This window comes from Erithacus rubecula, assembly GCF_903797595.1.
Source record: "Erithacus rubecula genome assembly, contig: scaffold_209_arrow_ctg1, whole genome shotgun sequence".
NCBI lineage: Eukaryota > Metazoa > Chordata > Aves > Passeriformes > Muscicapidae > Erithacus > Erithacus rubecula.
The window spans coordinates 1-14,767 of NW_027636105.1; positions in this window are offsets into that span (position 1 = coordinate 1).

Sequence of the window (14,767 nt, forward strand, 5' to 3'; positions counted from 1 at the left end):
CCTGCCGCTCCTCCTGTGTCCTTCCTCTTCCTCCCGCTGCTTCTCTTCCGTCTCTTCCCGCTCCTCCTCTTCCTCCCGCTCCTGTTCCTCTCCCAGCGCAGCCAGAGCCGCTGGAACTGGGGTGCCCAACGCCCTGAGAAACCCCCAGGTCCCTCCCAGGACCCCTCAAATCCCTGGAACCGAGCGTCCCCCGCATCCCCTGGAAGATCCCCCCGTGTCCCCAAGCAGGTCGTTATTTAACATCTCTATTTTTACCCTGGTTTTGGGTGTTTAGGAAGGACAAATAGAAATGCAGAGAAAATCCAGGCCACGGGGAGGATGTGCAGCCCCCAGCCAGGTGTCTTCCCAACACGGATCAGCAGCACCAGGGCTCAGGGGGGCTCTGCCCACCGGGGGTCCCTGGGGATCATCCAGCGCGGATCCTGCCATGGGGATGGAGCTGCAGCAGGGCACTGTCTTGGTTTGACAGACAGGTGTGTGCTGAGGAGGTCTGGAGCTTCTCTTAAAATGGAAAATGTAAACTCCCTCCCTCTAAATTAATATGACTTGGAAATTAAGGAGCTCTCTGGCAAAGGTATGGGATTTAGAATTAGCAGTTTTTCACTGGGAAAATGAAAATAAAAGTATAGTAATATAAGGACCAAAACACTGGCAAGGTCAGAATGCAGCCTGTAACCCTGTTGCTGAGGGTATTGGTTACAGTCTGAATAATGGTACCTGTAGTTTTCTTGGAGGGACCAATGTGGTTTTGTTGAAGCAATGATTTTGGAGAAGAATGTAGTTACTTTTTTAACATCTGGTGGTCATGAAGATAGGTCTGGTCTTCTTCTGGGAATTTAGTGGGAAAGGCTACTCTGATGTTTCAAATTTCAGGTTTTATTTAGTCTGGAAATACTTGGCTTTTCTCCTTGGGTGGGGCATCTCCCATAAGGTATAACTCCTTGTGGGGAGGAGCTGTGAGGGATGGGTCATGGAAGAGATAATGAGCCCTGCTCCACCTGGTTTCAGCAGATGCTGATAGAATGTATACTTCTGCTTGCATCTTGCATTGCAACTTAAGAGATGATCTACTCCTTATTCTATTACCATCTGCATCCTACCTTAATTAATACCTTTTTTTAACTCTGCTATATATTTTTATCCACAGTGAAACTTTACACACAGTTCTCACTTCAGATTAGGTTTTTCTGTGGGACTCAATGGGTTTCTTTATCTTTCTACATTACCTACTAAGTGTAACTAGGTTTTTTTGCAAAAACAATTGTACGGATTGGTTTGCCTTTGTTTGAGGTGGGCCTAATCTAAACAGTCTAAAAATACCTTTTATGTGTACTATAGGAACTTTATCCCCATCCACTGTGTGCAAGGCTTCAGACTGGGCAGGACTTGCTTGAGTGATGGACTCTCAGGTGTTGACTGTTTAGGTGGCTTCTGTTATGTTCATTTCTCAATTTTTTTGATGTTTCCCTGCCAAGTACCTTTAGGGTAGTTTCAAGTAGTCTGTTGTACAGTTCAACTTTCCTGGCAGCTGCTGTGTGATAAGGGATATGATCTATTTATTCAATATCCTGGTTTTTGGCTGAGGTGTTTCTAAGGCTGTTCTTGAAATGGGTCCTGTTGTCTGATGATTCCCTCCGGGGTGCTGTGTCTTTATAGGACTTCCTTTTTTGGGCTTCAGACGGTGTTTTGAGTAGTAGTGTGAGGTACAGGGTGGGTTTCTAATGATCTAGTGGTGGCTTCTACAATTGTGATCATGTAGCACTTGCCTTGGGGGGTCTGAGGCAGTGTGATGTAGTTAGTTTGTTGGGCTTCTTTATACTTATATTTGGAATATTGCCCCCCATATTAGAGAGGCTTTATGGGCTTGGCTTGCTTGATTTTAGCACATGTCTTCCAGTTATGAATAACTTGAGAAATGCAATTTATAGTTAAATCTGCTTTTCAGTTTTGTGCCTACTTATAGGTGGCATTTTTGCCTTGATGGCTTGAGGCAGTATGAGCCTATTGAGCTAGGAACAACTCTCCCTTATGTTGCTAATTTAAATTTATTTGTGACATCTCTATTTTTGCAGCTTGATCTACTTGCTCCTTGTTTCAGTGTTCTTTATTAGCCTGACTTTTTGTGTCATGGTCATCTACATGATGGACTTTTACAGATAGTTTGTCTGAGTGGCAATGTTTTTGCATTCATCAGCAGCCTCAATTGGTTTTCCTTTATGTTGCTAACTGGCCTTTTTTTACCTTTCTAGCTCGCTCCACAGAGCATTGGTTAGTATTTATGATTCAGTGTAAGGGTAGAACTTTGGCCAGTTCTCTGTTTCAGCAGTGTCCAGGGCCAGCTGAATGGCTTTGAGTTCAGCAAGTGTACTTGATTCACCTTCTCCTTCAGTAGCCTGTGTGACTTGTCGTGTGGGGCTCCCTGCGGCCACTTTCCACTTCTGGTTCATCTCAACCATGAGACAGAAACTGTCAGTGACAAGAGCACAGCGTGTTTCTTGTGCTGGCAGTTGGTTGTATGGCTGTCTGCATTTCTTCTCCCATTTGTTTTCTGTGCTTGTTTGGTATCACTGCTGAATGTTGCCAATAAGGAAACTGGTGTGCAAGAGTTGAGGAATCAGCTTTTGAAATTGTAAAACTGATCTGTAGGCTTTTTTCCTCTTGGATTTGTAAAATTTGGTACATCATCAAAGTTAAGATTCTTCAGAAAATAGCAAGATTGTCCTCTTTCCAGGGAGGCATCTGTATTTTAACAGAGGTGCTTGATGCATCTTGCTGTAAAGGAGTAAGGTGCAATGTAAGTCAGAGAGAAGTCGTTTAAGCTGGTAATACACATGGTTGTTTAGTGGAAATAAAATAACTAAGGTTTTGTCTTGAAAGAAAGAGAAATCTAATCCAATTGTGAGGGTCATGAGCATAAATACAAAGGACTAAATACAAATGAAGAGCAGAAAGATATGAAACAGGGCTGGGCCTCACTGTCATAGCCCAGGCAGCCCCTGGATGTATTTGCCTGCCTGAATCCATCCCTTGCCCGGGCCCCAGGTGGGGCCGCTCTGGGGAATCTCTCACAGCATTCCTGGGATGATGCTGTTCCTTCCCTGGTGCCCCAGGGTCCTGCAAGCCCCTTTTGGAGCCACCCAGACACCTCCTGGAGCCTTTAGGGACCCTCCCAGCAGAGCACAGACAGGGATTGACTTGACTCTTCCTTGGAAGATGGAGGCAGGAGAATACTGCCCAGCATCTTCTTTCCAGCTGCCCTCCATTTGCACTCCTGCAAATGCTGCTGCTGCACTCAGGCTCTCCATTGCAGGCAGTCTGGAGCTCCTGCTCAAACCCATCCCTCTGTGTCCCCTCTTGGATGGAATATCAAGCAAACAACATAGGATGTGCAGAGAACATGAACTTTATTAACTTTACTACTCTAAAAATCTACACTACGGGGGACTATGGGGTAACAACCTAATGCCTAACTTGAACATGTAGAACAGGAACACTAAGGGGAAAGTGGAAAAGGTGGTGGGGGTGGCTACAGGTAAGGATGGGGGGTCTCTAAAGCCTACAATGGGGAATGTCGCTGTGCCCGGGCTGGCACGGGTCACACATTCCCTGCTGTGCCCTGCGCGCCATGCTGGAGCTGGAGGTCAGCGCTGGGCGAGATTTAGGATCTCCTGCTCCTCCTGCTGCGGCTGGCCCCCTGTGCTGCTCTGCTGCTCTGGTCCTTCTGCTGGGAGCAGCGTTCCAGGAACTGCTGCAGCAGGGTGTGGTTGTTCCTCAGCAGCTGGACCAGCTCTGAGGAACAGCCTTGTCCTGGGCTGCTGCTGCGGGGCCTCTGGCGCCGATTCTGCAAGGCAAAGCACAGGGATCCCGATGGAAGGGGCAGAGGGGCAGAGCAGGGTCTCTCTCTGGGCTGCCTTTGGGCTCTGAGCAAGAGAGCCAGGCCTGGCCAGGCTGCAGCAAGCAGAGCTCTGGCTGCCTCTGCCTGGGGCTGTCCCTGAGCTCAGCCCTGGCCTGATTCCCAGCCAGAGGCTCAGTTCCACTCTGCCATGGGGCCTTGGCCAAAGGGCTGCCCAAGAGCTCCAAGCCCATCCTTCCTGCCTGACCCCCATCCCTCACCCTTCTCCAGCGTCTCCAGCGCCCTCGGTAGCGATGCCATGCCAGGACAGTGCCTGTGGCCAGCAGCTGCACCAACAGGCACGTCCAGGACTGCCATGACAAATCCATGCATGGGGTGGTTGGCTCAGGGTCCCTGTTCTGCTGCTCTGGCTCCTGCACATACAGGACCGTGCCCGACCCAGGATGGATGGTTGGGTCGGGACGATGGCCCAGGAGCAGCAGCAGGTAAAAGTTGAAGAGCCATGGGACAGGATCGGCCATGGTGCTCTGGGGAAGCTGCCACCAGCACACCTGCTCGGACGTCTGTCCTCGCCGAGGTGTGCCCAGGCTGTGGGGCACGGCGGTGGCTGGGGACAGTTGCCAGGCACCATGCTGCCCCAGAGGCTGTGATGTCACAGAATCCAAGCACTGGCTTGGAAGAGTTCTGGGAGATCAACTCCAGCCTGTGATCCATGGTTACCACGGCAAGCAGATCTGAGCCTGGAGTGCTATGGCCAGGCTTACCTTGAACACCTACTGCAACGGTGACTGCACCAGTGCCCCCTGGGGCACACCATTCCCATATCTCATGCCCCTTTCTGGGCAGCAGTTCTTCCTAATGTCCAGTGTACACCTCTCTTGGCACAGCTTCAAACCCTTTCTTGTCCTTGCCCATCTCTGAGACGGCTGGCACTGCCTTGGTCACTCTCCTGTATGTGGACAAGAGGCTGTGCCAAAGAGTGCCACTTGTTATTTGCTTGTGCCTGCTGTGGAAAGGAACATTCATGTATATTGCCATTTCTTAAAGGTTTTTACCCCAGATTTTCAGTCACAGCTGTTCTAGTGTAAATAAGTCTGTTTCCATGTGTATTTGAAGGGTAATAGAACACAACTGGAATTCCATTGAATTAGGGATATTCTGCTGATTTTGTTTTACTGAGGTTTTGAGATGAGTTGCAAATCCCAAAAATTTTCTCTTTGGGGAAATAGTAATTCCACAGTTTAGATTGTGGGGATATTGATTAATCAACGTTGAGAACCTAATGTAGCTTTCGGCACAAGAAATTTTAAGCGTCCTCTTATTGTTCTTGAAACAAAATCCTTTTAAATCTGTTCTGTGGACAGAAATTGCTTCTGTGTTATTTCTCATAATCTATTAAGAATCTCATGCCACGAAAATGTCCCTAGTGCTGTGTGATTAACTTTGGTACTGTTCTTTGGAATGGCTTTCCCCCCATTTTCTGAACCTGCCTAGAGAAAGGTCATAGATATGTGAGAAGTTCTGAAAGGAAAACTGGGTCTTTGCCTCCTGTTTAGAATCTGTGGTGAGCTGCAAGTCAGAGCTGATTTTTCATGATGTTGAAAACATAATTTAACCTTTTTGCAGAAGGATACATTGATAAAATCAAAGCATAGCATGGCTGACACTAGTAAATGAATTAAAATGCTTTTCTGGAATGTTTTTATTTGATTGTTATCCTAATATTGTGGTAATAATTACGGTATCTGAGTACTAACCAAGCTAACATCTAATTTGTAGTTGATTTTCTGTCCCTAATGTAGTGAACAGAATTTCAAGAATTATGTTTTCTCTCATAACTGAGGAATGTGTTCACAGGCTGAATCTAAATATCACTTTCTTTTTGCAGAAGAGCAGTTTCATCTGAAGATGATTTTCCTTGCCCTCACTTTAATTTTTACTTTCTGTATTGTTGTCTGGCAGGTTGACCTTTCCAGATTGTGTGCTGAGAAATGCTGCTACTAAGGAGAGCTGGTGTCAAAACAGAGGTTTTTTCCTGGCTTTTATTTAAAATATTGAAAGACGAAAGGTTTCTAATGAAATTACAGAACTGCATATCATTAGGAACTATAGTTCTTCCCTGCTTGTATTTAGAATAACAGGCTAATGCCAACTGAACTCCTTAAACATATACAGAGATCACAAACAGCCACCACAAGTGGTATTCAATTCTGGGAAACATAGTTTTTGATAGAAATCATGTTTGCTTTAATAATACAAGCTTATTCTATTCTAAAATTGGGGAAATTAGGTTTGTTCTGGACTATCTGCATTTTTATTAGTTTCCTGTCTTTTTATCATTTCTTCAAGTACTAGTTTTATACACTTGCTAGCTCATTATTTATGATTTAAAATGGTGTCTCTTAGGCATGTAACTTGATAGCATTGTGAACCATGAAAATAATGTTTTTTGGTCTGTCTTCATTTGATTAAGTGATTCCTGTGAAAGGACTGAGGGGTTTTATGGTTTGAGATGTAAAAGAAGTAGTTCAGCAGCCTTGGCAAGTAAGTGTGCCAGTTTACAAGATGAATATGCAGAAATACCTGTGGTTCAGCTGGAATATACAGTATTCTAGTTTGCTGCTGCTGGGGTGTTTTGCTTTGTTGGTCTGTGAATCCATATTCTATACAGTATCATTTGTCAGAACTCCATTTCACTTTTACACTCCCTCTGTTTTCCCACTTCTGAATTATGGATTTCTCCATGCCTTTTATCTGGGGAATTCTTGGTGATAAAAACAATACATGGTCCATAATGTTTTGTGTTGTCAAATGGTTATGCTCTTCCACACATTTTCTAATTAGCCTCCTTCAGTCTCCTTCTTTTTTTTATTTCCCCGTACTACACTTAACACTCACATTTCAAAGCTTGTATTTTTATGCTAAATGCTTCTGCTGCATAATTAATTTGTCTTAAAAAGAGTGTGTATGAATCAAACAGATTAATATTCTTCCCAGTCTTTCACAGTCTAAATTTATTTTGGAAAATGATTAAGGAAGATTTTCTCACTCTATTTCTGTCCTTGGCTATATTGAATCTTTTCTGCATAGAGGAGGGCAAAGTTTCAGTTGTTGCTGCAAAGTCTCCTAAAGCATCTCTACAGCTACTGCATAATTCCTTGTAACCTGGTCCATGTTTAAAGGTTATAAAGAGCATTTCTGCAAGAGCTGAGAAAGCACTGTAGAAATTTTAGCTTTAAATAATAAAGGCAAAGCCAAGTGTGCATCTCTGTTCTGTAGCTTTCCCTCTGCCTCAGTTTTATTCCAAGTTCTGCACAGAATAGAACCATGTGAGTCTTGGTGTGAGGCCACTGAAGCAGAGTTTTCTCTCTGGTTTCAGTTGCCCAATTGTCCCTTGTCATTCACAGGATCCTGTAAGCACATGAAATCAGTCTTTCAAAATATGTCAAAACCATTGCTTCTCTACCATAAAAAGTGTGGAGGTCACTTTCTGTTGTTTCAGTTCTGATTTGTTGTGTGAAAATTGCAGGTCCTCAAAGTTGTCCATGTCCTATTTCATCATCACATTTAATCATTTGCAGGTGCTAAAAATGCCCCTTCCTAAAATGACTTTGGATAGCAGTCATTCTTTGGTCTGGACTCAGAAATTGTGTGATTCACTCAGAAGACTGTAACCATATGACAGAAGAAGAGCAATTAAATATCAAAATTATTCAATTCCTCTTAATGTAGGGATTTAAATGTGTTCTGTTGCATTGTAGTGCTTTAGAATATTTTATGACACTTGCACAGGCATAGTCTGTAACCCATAAAACAAGAAAAAGGTCTAATTGCTCTGTGCATGGATTATTGATAACTGTGTGGTCTGTGAAGGAATGAGTCCAGAAAAAGAATGCCACTGAGTGTTAAAACCAATCTGCTTGCTGCATTTTAATTGGGATGAGAGTCTTAGGTCTTGGGCTTCAGAAATATTGCATTATGGATATGGTGCTTGCATTCTAATTTTAAAAAGAAATATGAGAAGTAAGTATTGATGCAGGAACTTTGTGCATCAGGGGTATAGTCACCATATGACAGATGAAGCCACTAAGCCTTGGGAGATTTTTGTCTTATTGTTCTAAACTTTAGATCTAGTCATTCAATTCACTTGGGAGGGGCAGGGAGAAGTTGGGATTTGTTCATAGAATTACTATGTCTGCATATGGATTTGTGGAGGCATAACTCAAGAAATTCAAAAGTGTTTATTTCAGCCTGCATCTCTCTCTTCTTATTTATTTCCTTGATTCATTTGTTCTCTGCTCTCTCTTACTGAACACATGGATCTAGACCTCCCTGATTCTCCTTCTCTGGAAGATACCAGCACGGGTTACACCAGTGCATGGGTTTTTTACAGCAAGCTTGGTGCACAATTTGTTTTAGGTTGGCAAATGGTGACACCAGGAATACAGAATACATTTAATTTATTTGAATGTATAAAATAATTTCCTTCTGAATTCCCTTAAGTGACACAATTCAGTCCAGAGTCAAGTTTTACATCCAAACTGATACAGAAATCATAATAATTCAGTCATATAATGGCTCAAACAGCACTGTTATAGTGCACAATTAAAATCTGTGACGCAGAAATCCATTATCACCCTTGAAAGCTACTCTGGACACTTGGCACTTAAATTGATCTATTGATCCATTAATGCTCACCTTTTGCTAACCTATTGGTCAGGTAGTCTCCTTTAATTTTCCCCTTTACTGAAGCTATTCCACTGACCTACATGTAATTATGGTCCAACATGCATGCCTTTTCCAAAACTGCATTTTGGAAAGTTTGTGCTGGTTTTTGTGTGTGAGAAGTAAGGAAATTTCTGTTAACTTTGATAACTATCCAGAAAAGGAAAAGAAACCCAGAATCCCCACAGGTGATGTACTGTTTCTGTCTGATTTATATTTCACATGAACTAACATTTGTTACCTATGGCTGCAGGGAAACAAATAAACAAAACCAAGAAGTTAATAACACGTCACAACTGAAAGGGTGTAAGGGGTGAAAATTATTTAGGTAAAAATGGTACTTGCAGTTGAATTAGATGTAACAGTGTTGCCTGACAGAGAGACACGAAACAGCTAGGTTGTTTAGTGCGGTGCTTTATTGAGGGCCCTGGGGTCTGAGGACTAGCGTCCAAAGTCAGAGCCCGCCAGATTACAATTTCTCAGAGCTTAAATACACTTCTTGGAGAATTTCTTTATCCTTGATTTTCTTACTTCACTACCCCCTACATGATTTTCTCAAGGTTCTCGTAATCAGTCTACATTTCTCTAAGTGATAAATTGTTACACTCGGCTAGACAAGTGACATACATCATGTAGATAAACAATGCACTATTCAAGAGAGTAACATTTCTACTGTTTCAGCAAGTTCTACTTGGGTACACACATAAATTTACTTAACTGAATACCCCTCACTCTTGCCAACTCAGGGCCTAAGTTACTTGATCAGTCCTTAGCATAACTACTACTAATTTTATATTTCTATTTTACTGAAACATACTGTAACACTGGGACATCTCCAGCCTTGGAGGAAGCAAGTGTCCAGTGTGACACAGCACAGCCTCATGAATCACAGCAGAGCACAGTGACTCCATGGGATCTTGGGGAACCAAGACTCAGCTGTAAGCACAGAGGAGACTCATGGAACCCAGGAGGTCATTGTGATTCCACACTGTCACAATGGAGCCTTCCTTCTGTGAGAATCCATTTCCTTACAATGTTCTCCTGGGTTCCAAGCTGTGCCTCAATGGCCTCTTGCTTCCACAAGCCATGGCACAGTCCCACTTGTCCCTGGGTTCCATGAGGCCATGCCATGTTCACAACTGACACTTGCTTCCATGAGATTCCATTGTGTCACAATGGTCCCCGTGTTTCCATGAGGCTGTGCTGTGTCACAATGGACACTGGATTCCACAAAACCTGTCCATGTCCCAGTGGCACCTGTGTCCCATGAGGCCCCACTTGGTCAAAGTAGAGCCTTGGATCTGTGAGATTCCAGGTTGTCCCAATGGTCTGCTGAATTCCATGAGGCTGTGCTGTGTCACAATGCACACTGAGTTCCATGTGCCCTGGCACTATCCAAGGGGCACCTGGCTTCCATGAGGCCCCACTGTGTTTGCAACTCACACTTGGTTTCCCCAGACTGCCTTGTGTCACAGTGCTCTCCTGGGTGCCATGAGGCCCTGCTGTGCAATAATGGAGCCTTGTTTCCACTGGGCCTGGCAATGTCCCAGTGGCACCTGTGTGCCATGAGGCCTCATTTGGTCAAAGTGGATCCTTGGGCTGATGTGGATGAGGGTCCATAGTGATGCAGAGTCCTCAGGCAGGTGCAAAGGTGAATACTAGACCATTATCAGTTGCACTGTTTTAAAGCATAACAAACATACTGGCTTACCTTCTGTCCATCTGTAATTAAAACTCCCTCAATTGTCATCTCACCTTTTGCTGCTTCTTTTGCCTCTCTGTCTGCCCACTCATTTCCTTCCTGCAGTTCCGAGCTCACCTTCTGATGTGCCTTAATGTGCATAATTGGTACCTGCTCAGGTAGCTGAACTGCTTCCAGCAGCTGCAATATTTCCTGCACGTTTGACTTTTTTCCCTTGCGAGTTTAACAGTCTGCTTTCTATCCAGATGGCTCCATACGCATGTACAACTCAAATGCATACCTCAAATCTGTATAAATATTTATTTTCTTTCCTTTGTGATTTCTTAGATATGGGTTAGAGCAATTATCTCAGCTTTTTGTTCAGAGGTATCTATTGACAAGGGTCCAGACTCCATTACCTCTTTGCAGGTGCTAACTGCATACCCAGCATGTCGCTTTCCACTGACGACATCGCTGCTTCCATCAGTGAACCAGATTCTTTGTCATCCAAAGGGGTGTCCTCCACATCAGGTAGGCTGGAGTCGAAGGCTTCAATAGTCTCCAGGCAGTCGTGGTGTCCCAGTTCCTCCTGATTTCCACTAAGGAAAGAAGCTGGGTTGATAATGTTAGTTACAACTACCTCTACATTGTCTTGTTCCACCATGATGGCTCGGTATTTCAGGAACCTTTGTGGGGAGAGCCAGTGCCCTCCCTTTACTTTCAGGACTGCAGACACTGTGTGAGACACCAGTACAGTCATTTTCTGTCCCAAGGTGGATTTGTGTGCATCTTGAATATTCAGCACCACTGCTGCAAGGGCTCTGAGGCATGCCAGCCATCCCTTGGCTGTTGCATCCAGTTGCTTGGATAATTAAGCAGCTGCTCTCTGGTATGGACTCAGGTCCTGGGCCAGTATCTCCAGGGCAATTCACTGTTTCTCAAGGGAAAACAGAAGGGATGGTTTGCTTACCCCTGGGAGTCTGAGAGCTGCAGCTGACATTACAGCATTCTTTAGCTGGTGAAAGGCCCACGTGGCCTCTTTTGTCCATTGGAGATCTCTGTTCCCATTTGCAATGAGCGCATACAGGAGTTTTACAAGCAACCCATAGCTGTGTATCCACAGCCTACACTACCCTGTCATTCCTAAGAATATACACAGTTCCTTTGCTGTCTGAGGTTTTGGGGTTTGACATATTGATTCCTTGTGATCTTGACCTAGAGTCTGTTGTCCCACATGAATTTCATAACCCAGATAAATTATCTTTTGGTTCACTACCTGGGCCTTTTTCTTTGGTGTCCTGTATCCCTGAAGTCCTAGAAAGTTTAGGAGGCTTACTGTCCAGGCTACACATGCCTCTTTCATCTGGGTGGCTATGAAGATATCATCCATTACTTCAGTAACACTCCTCCTTCTGGGGAAGCCTCCCAGGATTCCAGATCTTTGGCAAGTTGTTCCCCAAACGGAGTAGGAGAGTTTTTAAATCCCAGAGGCAACACCATCCATGTGAGCTGGGATCTGTGCCCACTTTTTGAGTTTTCCCATTCAAATGCAATTTTTTTCTGGCTCTCCTCATTGAGAGGGAGGCAAAATAAGGTGTTTTTCAAGTCTAAAATGGTAAACCAAGTAAGCTCTGGTGTTAGGCACATTAACCAAGTGTATGGGTTTGCTACCATGGGATAGAGATCACAGTTATTTTGTTAACAGGCCTTAGATTCTGTACTATCCCCTATGACTCATCTGGTTTTTGGACTGGTAAAAGGGAAGTGTTGAACTCAGATGGGCACTCTTCTAACAACCCTAATTGCAAGAAGTTTTCAACTATTGGACTAATTCCTTCCCTGTCTTCCTTTTCCAAGGGGTACTGTTTAATTCTAACTGGTTGTTTTCCTTCCTTCAGTTTAATTACTACAGAAGGTGCATTTTTCACCCTCCATGGTACATTGGAGGTCCACACTCCCATAAACACTTGATTTATTATTTCTTCACTAAATTCTCCCTCCATATGAGCAGCTGTTAACATTAAAATTAATCCCTCTATGTACTGTTCATCATTTACCTCCAGAATAACCTCCACATTTTAAAATTTAATGGTTACTTGTAATTGTTCTAACAAGTGTCTCCCCAAAAGTTGGCTCAGGAAACTGGGCAGATAGAGAAATTTATGAATATCCCATTGCTTTCCAAGCCTATACCTTAATGGTTTGCAAAAATATGCTTTTTAAAGTTGGCCAGTCCCTCCTATTACTGTAATATAATCCTTCTCCACAGGTGCCATAGTTTTATTCAGAACTGAATATGTTGCCCCCGTGTCAACTAGAAATTCCACCTTTTTTCCCTTTCTCCCCAGCTTTAACTTACAACCAGTGGATCTGCTTCGGTGAGATCTCCTGGTCCTCCTCAGTCTTCTTTCACATGTGCAATCACTTTTCCCTTTTCCTGGTCTCCCTTTTCCTGAGGGTCACTCTGTCTTCAATCTAGACAGTAATTTTTCCAGTGATCATATTTCTTACAGATCACACGCTGGTCTCTGCCCAACTGGGACAGACCTTGTCTAGGTGATCCCTGCCTGCATCTTCCTCTCTCCCTCTCACTTATGACACTATGAACTTCCTCATTCCTTGTTTATATCCTTCTTCCCAGTTACTAAAGACTCTCCACACCTTGTCCATGTCTCTCTAAGTTCCTCCCATCCTCCCCCCGAAGCTTTGAAATTTACATCTTATGTCATCCATAGATTGACCCAGGAATAAATTGACAAGCTGCTGTATCCCTACATCAAACCCAGGGTCCAGTGATGTGTGGCAGCCCATTGCATCCCTTAATTCATCGAGGAATTTGGATGGTGACTCAGAGGGCCCCAGCTTGATTCAATATAAAGCAGACCAATTCATAGTTTTGGGAATGGCCCTTTCCATCCCCTTTGCAAACCACTCCTGATAACTTTCCAACTCTCTCAATTCAGCTGATCTGTTTGGATCCCACTGTGGATTTTGGAATGGGAAATAATCTTTCACATCCAATTGCCGGGTTTTGTAATAAACTTCTGCCAGATACACTGCTGTTTTTATAATTAATTATTTTTTGGTCTTGGTCACTGCATCCACTAATAATTGCATATCGTGCCAATCTGGATTTTGTTGTTTTGTTATATATCACAGATATTTACCAGTGTTAACTGGATCGCTGCATAATTTTTAGCAACCTTTTCCCATGCCTCCACATTGATTGTGGAGAAAGGAATTTTAACCAATACCATTTCTCCCTCTGGTCCCACTGCCTTTCATACAGGTGCCTGAAATATCTTTGTTGTCAAGTCGGGTGTGTGGTCAGAGGAGAGTCTGCATCCCCTGAGTCTGCATCCTCATCCTCATCCCTTTCCTGTCTTATGTGGGGAGACTTGAGCAAATTGTCCTCCAGATCTCGCTCCTGAGTCACAATCTGGTAAACCTTATCTGATTTTGTACATGTCTGCCCTATACTGCACACTGAACAACACCACTTAAGCTTTCCTCTCTTATTCTCCTTCTCCTAGGGCCAGTACCAGAGGGTCAGTTGGAGCCTTGATCCCACAGTCCCTCTGCCATTCAGGTTCATCTCACAGGGAGAAAAGCATATATGATACCTCTCCCACTTCTCTCCTAAGAAGTAGCATGAGCTGTAATAGTGTGTTACAATCCAAAGTTCCACTAGGTGTCCACTTTGCTCAATTGTCCAATTTATATAAAGGGGCACGAGTCCTTGCAGAATTTAATAAGGTCTCTCTATTTGCTGTACCCCCTTGCCCGGCAACATCTTTCCAAGGTGTAATAATACAGCCTAGTGGACTGCCTTTAGGGATCCCCTACTTTGTTCAGTTCCCAGTATCTCCTCCTTCTTGTCCTGTCCCATTTCCACCCAAATCTCTCTTTGCAATCTCTCACAGTTCTTTCCCAATCGTTCTCACACACACACGCCCAGGTTGCAGGGATTGAATGTGATTTTCCACAAACTTTAGGATCTTAGGTTCAAAATCAGCTTGGTTAGGATGCCTCCATTTACACTGAGGGCATAGAGCTTGCCGTCTATCAGAGGAACAATACCAACGTTTTTCACAAGTCCTTCGCTGTAACAGTAACCACACGGGGTGCCAAACTATAGAAGCCCCAAAATCCCCCATAACACCAGCAAAAACAGGCTATTCCACTTCTCTCTTGAATGTCCAGATCCTCTTACGTAGCCTGTTCCCAATCCAAAGCTACCAACGTCCCTGTTGAAGTTCTATATATACCTTCCAGATAAAATTGAACATTTCCTCTTTCTATACAATAGTTCACTGGATTCAGAAATTCCCAAGGATCCTGCCCAAACCACTGAGGGAGGGGGATCCTTTCTATTGATCTGGCCGCAATTCAAAATATGCTCAAACCACCACACTGTAACTCTGACAGTCCACAAATATGAGCCCCTTGTATCTTAAATTCCCAAGGGTCAAAGACACAGCACTGCAGGTAGGAAATTCCTTAAATTT